The sequence below is a fragment of the Rousettus aegyptiacus genome, unplaced genomic scaffold, assembly GCF_014176215.1.
Source record: "Rousettus aegyptiacus isolate mRouAeg1 unplaced genomic scaffold, mRouAeg1.p scaffold_m13_p_15, whole genome shotgun sequence".
NCBI classification, from domain to species: domain Eukaryota; kingdom Metazoa; phylum Chordata; class Mammalia; order Chiroptera; family Pteropodidae; genus Rousettus; species Rousettus aegyptiacus.
In genome coordinates, this window is record NW_023416290.1 from 27,216,283 (window position 1) to 27,227,925 (window position 11,643).

Below are 11,643 nucleotides of genomic sequence, written 5' to 3' on the forward strand. Positions count from 1 at the left end.
ATTCTAATCAACAGCATATGTGAGTTACCATTGCCTCAAAAGCTATCTTCCCAAAACTGTATTACCATTTTACCATTAAAATTTTAGGTATGAAGAAAAGATCAAAAAAGAAACTAAAACTGGTGTTGAGATTAGGAGGAGCATACTAGGGTCATTTAAGAAAGAAAAAAATAGCCTTATATAGTTCTCAATTGAAATTATCCCTGATATTATAGTGTAAGTTACTAAATAAAGATTAATTTATGTTCAATTAACTCTGTTCTAAAAGATATAAATTGTTGGCAATAAGTTAATATAACCTTTTGGAAGAATAATCTGATGGTGTATACCTGGAGCTTTAAAATATTATACCCTTTGCCTCAGTAATTCCACTTCTGGGACTCTATCTTAAAAGAGTAGTCCTTATATGGAAAAGGCCCTAGGTACATCAGTATTCACTGATATGTTATTTATAATAGCAATAAAACATGGAAACTAAATATCCAATTAGAGTTGAATATCTACATAAATTACATCTCCTTTCCAGCAGTGATAAATAGGTATTACAGATGTATTTATAACTCATAATAATTTAAAACAAAAGAAAGATGTTTATACAAGGTTGTGCAAATAATATAGTCACAGTTATGTTAAATAAATTACATATATGTGAAGAAATAAATCAGAAATAAATGTATCAAAATATATCTAATATTAGCAATTATCTATTAACTTTGAGTGTTGAAACTAAAGATAATTGTCTTCCTTTTATTTTTCCATATGTTACAAATTTTCCATATTGATCACATATTATTTTTATGGTGAACAAAACTAATAAATACTTACTTTTAAAAAGTATTTCCTTCAGCACAATCTAGGTAAGGATCCCAGCTATAAATGTTTGTTTCTAAATAGTTAAGCTAACAAACATGCTGAGGTTTTTTTTAGTGGTAAGTTTCAATTATCTGGTGAAATACTCACCAAATTTTAACATATTATTCACCAGTGATAACAGATAAATTAGATTTACTACTTATAAAATATCTCTAACTTCTACTTCTATTCCTATGTAGACTGGAAGCTATTCTGTTGATAACATTAATAATAACTATGCACATTTTTTGAGGATACACACACACACACACACACACACATATATATATATAAATTATATATATATAATTATTGCCACAATAATACTACACTATAAATGACCACAACAACTTAATAGCAAACAACAATAAATACTTATAAAGCCCATGAATCCATGGGGCAGTAATTTAGGCTTGGGTTGGCTGGGAACTCTAGATTTAAAATATCTAGTGGTGAGCTGTCATGTGCAGTCTTAGCTGGACAAAATGTATCTACTCATCTTTTTCCCACATGTCTTTCATCCTTCAGCAGACTACCTAGTCATGCGGTCAAGTTCTCAAGGTGATGGAGGAAGAAAGAATATCAGCAAAAGTGCTCACATGCTTTTTCTACATTTTTTTAGGCCGAAACAAGCCACACGCCCAAGTCTGAGCCAATGTGAGGAGATGCAACAATCACATAATAATAGGTTTGGCTCTAGAGAGGTGTGACAGATTAGGTCATTAATGCAATCAATCTTTCACTGCATAGAAAACATTTCTACATTTCTAATATTTTTAGAATGTTATTCCAGGTTCCTGAGCTGACATCACTGCCAACACACTGATTTTTTAAAATGCACTTGAGAACTGACTAAACCTCGGAAAGACCACAAGTACAATTCCTCTTTATAACCCTATACTGTAAGAACAAAGCAAAAAGGTCTTGTATTCAAATGGAAAAGAAGCATATGAAAGAAACGTTTATTTGTATACAACTGGAAAAATCTGATATAGCTGGAGAAAATTTATTTTGGCCTTGACTGACATGTATTCACTTCAGAATAAAAAAAAAATTTGCAAAGAGCATCTGGTATTTTCTCTTTGTTACATTTTATTTTTAAATTTGCATTTTACCATCCAACACAAAGTTAATTTCATATAAAACTAATTCCATGTGAGCATCAAGAGGGATAAATACTCATTGGGTAATTGAATACGGGATTTAATCAATTGATATTTGAATTATGTGTTATAACAAATAAATAGAAATCTCTGGGCCTTCAAATTCATCTCACAGAAATAGCCTATGCCTGCTTTCCATTTCTCTTTACCACCAAACTAATTTTTGTTATGTATAGAAGAGATGAAAAAAAGTATCAGCTCTTCAATTAATGAAATAATGTCTTGTCTGTGAAGTCTTACTAATACAATAAGTTTGAGAAAGTATTAGGTGTGAAAATTTTGTGTATGAAAAGTAGAAATCTGTTAGTGGTGAGAGGGAACACATCTATTTTCTGTCTATAATTGTCCATTGAGGTAATAATATAATAATGTTTTAAAGTTAGAAAATATATGTTACTATACTTTATTTCATTATTAAAGTAAAGATATTACTTAAATTATTTTGAACTTTATTTTGTGACTGAGGCAGAATTGATGTAGAACAACATTATAAAAAAGAGAAACTATCTGCATAGTTTTTAAATGTAAAATTACTAATACATGCTACAACATGGATGAAACTTGAAAACTTTGTGTTAAGTAAAAGAAGCCAGCCACAAAGCATCAAGTTGCATGTTTCCATTCATAAGAAATATCCAAAATAGGTAAATCTACAAAGGCAGAAAGATTAGGAGTTGTCTGGAACTGGATGGAGTGGGGGCAAGGAACAGGAATGAAAAATGACTGCTAATGGATAATGGATATTGTGTTTCTTTTTGGGTTTTGAAATGTTCTTAAATTAGATTGTAGTTATATTTGCACAACTCTGAATATATTAAAATTTTTTTGAACAGTACACTTTAAACAGGTGAATTTTATAATATGTGAAATATTTCTTGATAAAAATTGTAAGAAATGTGAAGTTGAAAATCTGGCCGTAGTCCTGAGAGAAGAAAAATCATGAAAAATATTAAAAACAAAGAGAACATCTATTTGAAAACCATCAAATGGTTTTAAATCAATAGGAATTATCTTACCAAAATTTTATGAATAATTTAAAATCAATTATAATATCACAAATTTAAGTAAACTAAGCTAAGAATCATTTTTTATAATTAATGCTATGAAAATATGACACATGGAAATATATGAAAGCTTTTTATTGAGTTTAAAGAAGGCTGTTTGAAAAAAAGAGAAAATAGAAGATCAGAATTATAATGACACAGAGGTCATTTCAGGGAAAGAAACAAATTTGAAAAAGAAGAAAAAAATCAAATAAAATTTGAACGATGTCTAAAAAAGTAATAAATTCTACCTTAGGGTTTAAGTTTCTGTGAATGTTATCAGTTGGTGACAGCCAGGGTAAGACAACGTTCCCTTCCAAGTTGAATTATTGATGCATAGCTTCTCATTTTCTTTTAAATCTTTTTTTTTTTTCTGAAAGAAACATGCATGCCCACAAACACGAAATGTTTGTGAAACACATATAAATAATTTACCTTATTTCCATACCACTAGTACATTCTCTAAATGATTGATAACTCATCATATTAAATATCCATAGATTCACAGACCCAACCTAGTTTAGGAAGGCTTGAGAAAAGGTAGCTAATTTATAGATATTATCAAAATGTATCTTATTCGTATTTTAGTTTTTAACTTTTCTTCGAGGTTCTCCTGTATGTCTTTGTAATTCTCTGAAACAATTAAAATGCTTTAAGGGTTGAAACAGATGCTCTCATACTTAATTACAGGAAGCCACATCATAGGCATACACACTGATCTCTAAAACCCAAAAACACCATTCTCATGATCTGCTTCAGTCAGACTTAGAACACTCAAAGATTCTAAAATAAGAATCTATCGATATCATATTTCCCCCTTCATTTTGTTGAAATCACATGACCGTTTCTCACATAACATTCATATTGAATTATTTAATGTCTTCTCTGTCAAGCAATAGCTTAACTTTGGATTGGTTTCTTAGCTTACAAGCTACGTAAAGTTATTATTATATAACCAAGAAAAGATGACATATATTCTAGAAAAACAGATAGGAAAGGCCATCAAGTTCAATTAGAACCTAAGAAACTAAATGACACTTCCTAATTTATCTTATCCAAGGTTAAATCTTATACTCTTCTCTATGAGCGTCAAAATGCATTTTAAGGAAGAAAATAAAATAAGTTGAGATTAAATATTTAAAGTACACTAAATGGCATTTGGTAATAGCAACAAATCAAATCAATAAGAATCTGTCCTTGTTTGAAACCTTTTAAGGGCTCTACACCCTGAAGAACTTCTGAGGTTGTTGTGGATAGTGGATACATGACCCAAGAAATTCATCCTGGAAAGCTGTCAGGAGGCACAAAGTGAGCCCAGTCCTTTGGGCTTCATTACTCCTGTTAGTGCTTCTTCCTACTTCTTCTTTTGGGCTATTAATTAAGAAATATTTCAAAAAAGTGGTCTCCTAAAAGATTTATTAAAAATGTAATCCCGGATTTTTTTGTTATGATACAAGGCACCTATAGAAATAAAATTACTTTAAAAAGTATATAATGTGTTTTTTATACTGTATATTATAACTTACATTATTTTTATAAAATAACATAACTTATCCTTTTATATATAACCTATAAATTTTACTTGGATACAATGTCATCACAATGCCATATTTTTAAAAAAATTTAAAAATTAAAAACAGAGTTTAGATATTTTAAATTTAGAAGTAAATCTTGGATCTACAACCAACTTTAAAAAATTAAAATGGAAAAGCAGCTACCAGCCCAACTACTTGATAGCTTCCAAGAATCCAGGTGCTTTGTGGGAACCTCTTCCATAGATTAGCACCTATGTTTTCTAAGTTGTTACTGAGGAAGGAAAAATGAAAAAATCTACCACAATGTGAAATGCTGAGGTTACTGGCTTTTTCAGAACAATAATATGAGAATGTTTTCTTTTCAACAATGAGATTTACAAAATGGGAATAGAAATGCAAATGTTAACAAAATATTGTATGTTTTAAAATGTCTTTTCTGCATTATTTTAAATTTATGTTAAGACTGTATTAGCTTCAGAGTGTTTATCTATGTCCCCAAGAGAGGATTAGCTGGGAATATTCTTTATAATAAACTTAAAGAACTATTTGGTGCTGGCACTGTTAAATGTTTCCAATATGCAGGTGTTTGTAGTATTTGTACAGTTGTCTGATTGGTTTCTATCCAGGTAAATCCACAGAGAATGTAGTTTATCATTTCAGGATAGAGAGGTGCAGAGGCTGTTACAAGGTATAGTGAAAATTTGCCACTAGCCACTTTCATGCTGTTTTCTAGAGTTTCATGTTCTGACTCAGAGAATATATATAAGCAAGATTTTACCTCCTCATTAAATGTTTCTAACTGATCTTTGCTAAATCCCATTTATTTTACTTTTTCTCAACATCTCTCATAATCAACTCTGCATTCATAACTCTTCCTCGGTATTACAAAGTAAGAATATATATTTTTACTGACAAAATATAAAATATGACAATTAACTTATTATTTTTTCCATATTCTTTAGAACAGTGCTGACAAAAAGAGTTCATTCACTCTACTCCATCAACAAAATTTTGTGGAGTGTCTGAAATTCCCTAGGTATTGTTCTGGGTGAAGAAGACATACGAGTGATCAAAATAAAAATGGTCTCCACCTTCATGGAGCTTATTATTCACCAGGGTGACAGAGAATAACTGAGTAGCAGAGTGGAAGTTTCAACCATGATACTAACGTAAACTAAACACTGCATTCCACAGGATGAATTAAACCACGGACTGAATTAATAAATAATTTAGCCAAAGATCCCTTGAAAACCTTGATCCACAGTGGAAACATGGAGTTGGGGATTGAAAAAAGATTTGTTGAAAAGTCCTTTTGAAACAAATCGCACTATGTGTTCCCAAAACAAAAGTAGGTGGGGATGGGGAGGTTGAGTAATCCTGTTCCTTATTTCAGTCCTTCAGACACAATGGACTGATGGCTAACTGCAAACTAGAAAGTCAAATCTCAGAAGCAGCAGGCCAGCTGATTCTATAACAGAACAAAGAAGAATTGATATGGTATCAGGATTACTTTTTTCATTCAGAGTTTGTCCTGTAAAGGAAACAAGACAGTTCTAGACATCAGATGTGGGCCAGAAGAGAGAAATTTGACCAGGAGCTGTTCTAAAGTCTACCTTGGATGACAGTATAGGAGAATAATAGGACCTGAAAAATAAATTTTATGTGGCATAGACTTTACTAAAAAAAGGGGGAGGGGGAGCGGAGAGAGAAGTGCTAAGAGGTGTATGACCAGCAAGAGAAAAATGCATGTCCTATGTCACAGTAAATACAGAGAATTAGGGTTGGGACAAGGTGATGTGGGTAAAGTACTCATCTCAGGCACAAAATTTAAGTGGGAGCCAAAAAACAAAAACTCAGTAATTGAGATAAATAATATTTAATATGACATTTCAAAATATAATTAATGCAAAAGAATCTGTGATGAACAAAATGTCAAAAAAAAGTTTTAAAGAACAGGATCCAACCCTTTATGTACATATCCCAGCCTCACTTAATTCACCCTAATCCAAGCTTTATAGGATTATTTCCAGAGAGGGCATCTGAAGAATTAAAAAAAAAAAGTACATATGCTTTAAACATCTGTCAGGCCCAGAAAAAATGATGCTGTCTCATTCCAGTACAATGAGGTAAGAGCAGACTGCTTTCCTTGTCTTTTATCCTTCCTCCTTTCCTATTATCATCAGCTCCCATTCCTGCTGGGGTCAGAAACTGCAACTGGAAAGTGGAGGAGATGGTTGAGGGCTATGTGTGAAGAGTGCTAATAATACCAAGTTGAGTCTGCACTTGGTGTCTTAGCATGTTCACTTGTCCTTTTATTATTTAAAAGTTATGGTTGCTGTCAAATTTTTTATCCAGTGGCAAGGAAAGAGCTAGACAAATGAGCAACTCAAAGAGACAGTGGGAGACAACAATACTTTCTGTTTATCCAGTGTAACAGTTACAAGAGAAAATAAATACATTTATAATTACAAATTGAGACATGTTCTATAGAAAGCAAGCATGGTGCTAAGCTAGGTAAGTAACAGAGTGTTACTTGACTACTGGCAAGGTGAAACGTATCTTAGCATCTCTGAGGAGGTGAGAGAGTACCAAGTATCCTCAGAGTCGGAGGCAAAGGAAAAGCCTGGGGAAAGGCCCTGTAAATCAGAAGGCATGGTTTCTTTCAGATCTCAAAGCCAAACTTAATTGAATGCACCCACTGGTGTATAAGAGGTTAGAAAGGGTTAAAGGGCCAGGTAATATGAGCAATGGCAAAGACTTTGTATTTTTTTTTTCTAAGTTCTATAAAAGTCCATTTAAGGGCTTAGAGGATGGACTGACGCATTTTGCTCTCACCACTGATGTCCTAGAAAGTACAATAAGGAAGGAAAATGAAATACAAGGCATGAAAAATGGCAAGAAAGAAGTAAACTTCCTTTATTCACAAACAATACAGAGTGACCTAAGAAGTTCTCAACCCAACTACTCAAGAGAACTAATAAATGAATTTAGCAACATCTCAGAATAAAAAATTTTAAATTTTAAAAATTTAAGTAGAGTTGATGTACAATATTATATTAGTTTCATATGTATAATAGAATGATGAGACATTTATATGCCTTATAATGTAATCATCACAAAAAGACTGATAACTATCTATCACCTTTTAAAATTATTGACTATTTCCCTTCACCTTTCTCACCAATCCCTCACCTATCTCCACTCTGGGAATCATCAGGCTGATCTTTGTTTCTGAGTCTGTTTTCTTTCATTTATTTGTCTTGTTTTTTAGATTCCATATATAAATAAAACTCTACACATTTGTCTTTGTCTGACTATTTTTCACTTAGCAGAATACTGTCTAGGTTCATCCATGTTGTCATAAATGTCAAAATTTCATTCCTTTTATTGAAGAGTAATATGACATTGTGTGTGTGTGCACATCTTTCTTCCTCTCTCTCTCTCTCTCTTTCTTTCTTTCTTTCTTTCTTCTTTTCTTTTGTCCTTTTTTCTTTCCTTTACATGTATCTGAACAGTTTTTCCAGTATTATTTGTTTAAGTGATGATCACCTTTCCCTTGTATATTCTTTCCTCCTTTTTTGTAGATTAATTGACCATATATGTGGGGATTTATTTATGGGCTCTATATTTTGTTCCATTGATCTATGTGTCTATTTTTGTGCCAGTACCATGCCATTTTGATTGTTACAACTTTGTAGTATTGTTTGAAATCAGAGAGCATACTTTCAACTTTGTTCATCTTTCTCAAGATTGCTTTGGTTATTCACAGAATATTTTGATTCAGTGTAAATTTTAGGATTATTTCTCCTAGTTCTGAAAATAATGCCATTGGAATTTTCATAGAAATTGTATTGAATCTATAAATTACTTTGGGTAGTATGGTCATTTTAATGATATTAATTCTTTAAATCCATAGATATGGTATATCCTTCCATTTATTTGTGTCCCCTTCAGTTTTTTTCTTCAATGTCTTATAGTTTTCTGAGTACATATCTTCCCTGCCCCACTTGGTTAAATTTGTTCCTAGGCATATTATTATTTTCATGCAATTGTAAATAGGACATTTTCCTAATTTCTTCTTCTGAAACACAACAGTTTTTGTATATTTATTTTGTATCCTGCTGCTTTTCTGAATTCATTTATTAATTCTATTAATTTTTGGTATATTCTTTAGGGTTTTCTATAAATATATGTATTATAATACTATATCATTTCCAAATAGTGATAATTGTACTTCCTTTCCAAATTAGATATCTTTTATTTCTTTTACTTGTATGATTGCTGTGGGTAGTACTTCCAATGCTATACTGAATAATAGTAGCGAGCAGACATGCTTGTTTTGTTTATGATTTTAGAGAAAAAGCTTTTAGCTTTTTGTCATTGAGTATGATGTTAGCCGTGGGCTTGTCATAGACTTTTTCATATAGTTGTCATATATAGACTTTATAACTCCTTTACTGGGAGTGTTTATCATAAATGGATGTTGAGTTTTTGTCAAGTTTTTCAGCATCTATTGAGAAAATCACATGAATTTTATCCTTGATTTTGCTGATGTCATAAATCACATTGTTTTGTGGATGATGAAATACACTTGTATCCTGATATAAACCCACTCGACCATAGTGTATAATACTTTTAATGTATTGTGAATTTAGTTTGCTAGAATCTTGTTGAGAATTTTGACATCTGTGTTCATCAGAGATATTAGACTGTAATTCTCTCTCTCTCTCTCTCTCTCTCTCTCTCTCTCTCTCTCTCTCTCTCTCTTTTGTAGCATCTGGTTTAAGTATCAGGGTTATGCTGGCCTTTTAGAATGACTTTGGACACATTTCCACCTCTTCAAATTTTTGGAATAGTTTGAGAAGAACAGGCACTAATTCTTCTTAAATGTTTGGTAGAATTCACTCGCGAAGCTGTCTTCTCCTAAGCTTTTGTTTTTTGGATTTTTTTGATTACTGCTTCAATTTTATTGCTCATAATTGGTCTGTTCAGATTGTCTATTTCTCCCTAGTTTAGTCTTGGACAGCTGTATGTTTCTAGAAAGTTACCCATTTCTTCTAGATTGTCCAAATTGTTGGTATATATTATTTATAGTATTTTTTTAATGATCCTTTGTATTTCTGTTGTCAATTTTAATTGCTCCTTTTTTTTTTTCATTTATCATTTTATTTATTTGGGCTCTCTCTCTCTCTCTTTTTGATATCTTGCTAGAGGTTTGTCAGTATCCTTTCAAAGAACCAGTTCTTACTTTCATTGATCTTTTTTTCCCTTCATCTCTGTTTCCACTGTGATCATTATTTCCTCCTTTCTACTTATTTTGGGTTTAGTTTTTTTTGTTGTTGTTCTAGTTCATTTGGGTATAAAATTAAATTGTTTATTTGAGATTTTTTCTGCTTCTTGAGGTAGGCAAATATAGCTATGAACGTTCTTCTTATAACTGCTATTACATCATCTCATAAGTTCTATAAGGTTGTGTTTAATTTTTCTTTGTTTCAAGGTAGTTTTTGACTTCCCAATGATTTCCCCTTTGACTCATCAGTTGTTTAGTAGCATATTGTTTAATCTCCACATATTTTGTATTTTTTTTTCATTTTGTATCTGTAGTTGATTTCTAGTTTCATGCCATTATAGTCAGAAAATTTGTATGACATAATTTCAATCATTTCTAAATTTATAAGGCTTGTTTTATGGCCTAGAATGTGATCTATCCTTGAAAATGTTCCAGGTGCACTTGAGAAGAATGTATAATCTTCAGTTTGGGGATGAAATACTCTATTAATGTCTATTAAGTCAAACTGATCTAATGTGACATTTAAGGTCATTATTTTCCTATTAATTTTGTGTCTGGATGATCTATCCATTGAGGTAAATGGAGTATTAAAGTCTCCAACCATTGTTGTATTACGGTGTTCCTATGTTAGGTATGTAGATATTTACAATTGTTATATCTTCTTCTAATTTTTTAATTAATTAAGTTTATTGGGGTAACATTGGTTAATACAATTATATAACTTTCAGGTGTACATTATAATTTGACCTCTGTATATTCTATTGTGTGTTTACCACACAAAGTCCAGTTTACATCGGCTACCATATATTTGATCCCCTTACCCACTTTACCCACCTCCTACCCTCCTATATTTGACCTCCTATAATCATCTAACTACCTCTTCCTCCCCCTCACCCTTCCCTCTGGTAACCACTAGTCTATAGTCCATGTCCATGAGAAGTTTCTCCTGTTCATTTGTTGCTTTTAGGTTTATATCCCACATATAAGTGATGTCATGAGGTTTTCAACTTTTTCTGTCTGGCTTATTTCGTTTAACATGATTATCTCGAGATCCATTCATGTTGTCACAAATGGCAGTATTTCATCTCTTCTTATGGCTAAGTAATATTCCATTGTACATATATACCACAGCTTCTTTATCCAACCATCTATCATAGGACACTTCAGTTGCTTCCATGTCCTGGCCACTGTGAATGCTTCTGCCACGAACATCGGCATGCAAGTATCTTTTTGGATATGGGTTGTCAAGACTTTGGAGTAAATACCCAATAGAGGGTATTTGCTAGATCATATGGTAGATCCATTCTTAGTTTTGGGGGCAACCTCCATACTGTTTTCCATAGTGGTTGTACCAATTTGCAGTCCTACCAGCAATGTAGGAGGGTTCCTTTTTCTCCGCATCCTCTCCAACATTTATTATTACTTGTCCTATTGATTATAGCTATTCTAACAGGTGTGAGATGGTATCTTATTTTGGTTTAAATTTCCATTTTCCTAAAAGCTAGTGATGTTGAGCATCTTTTCATATATTTGTTGGCCATTTGTGTGTTCTCTAGAAAGAAATATCTGTTTAGGTCCTCAGCCCATTATTTAATTGGATCATTTGTATTTTTGTCATTGTTATTGTATCATATAAGCACTTTGTATTTTGCATATTAGGCCCTTATCAAAAGCGTTGCTTGCAAATATATTTTCCCATCAAATGGTTGTCTCTTTACTTTGTTGACGATCTCTTTTGCTGAGCAGAAGCTTTATAGTTT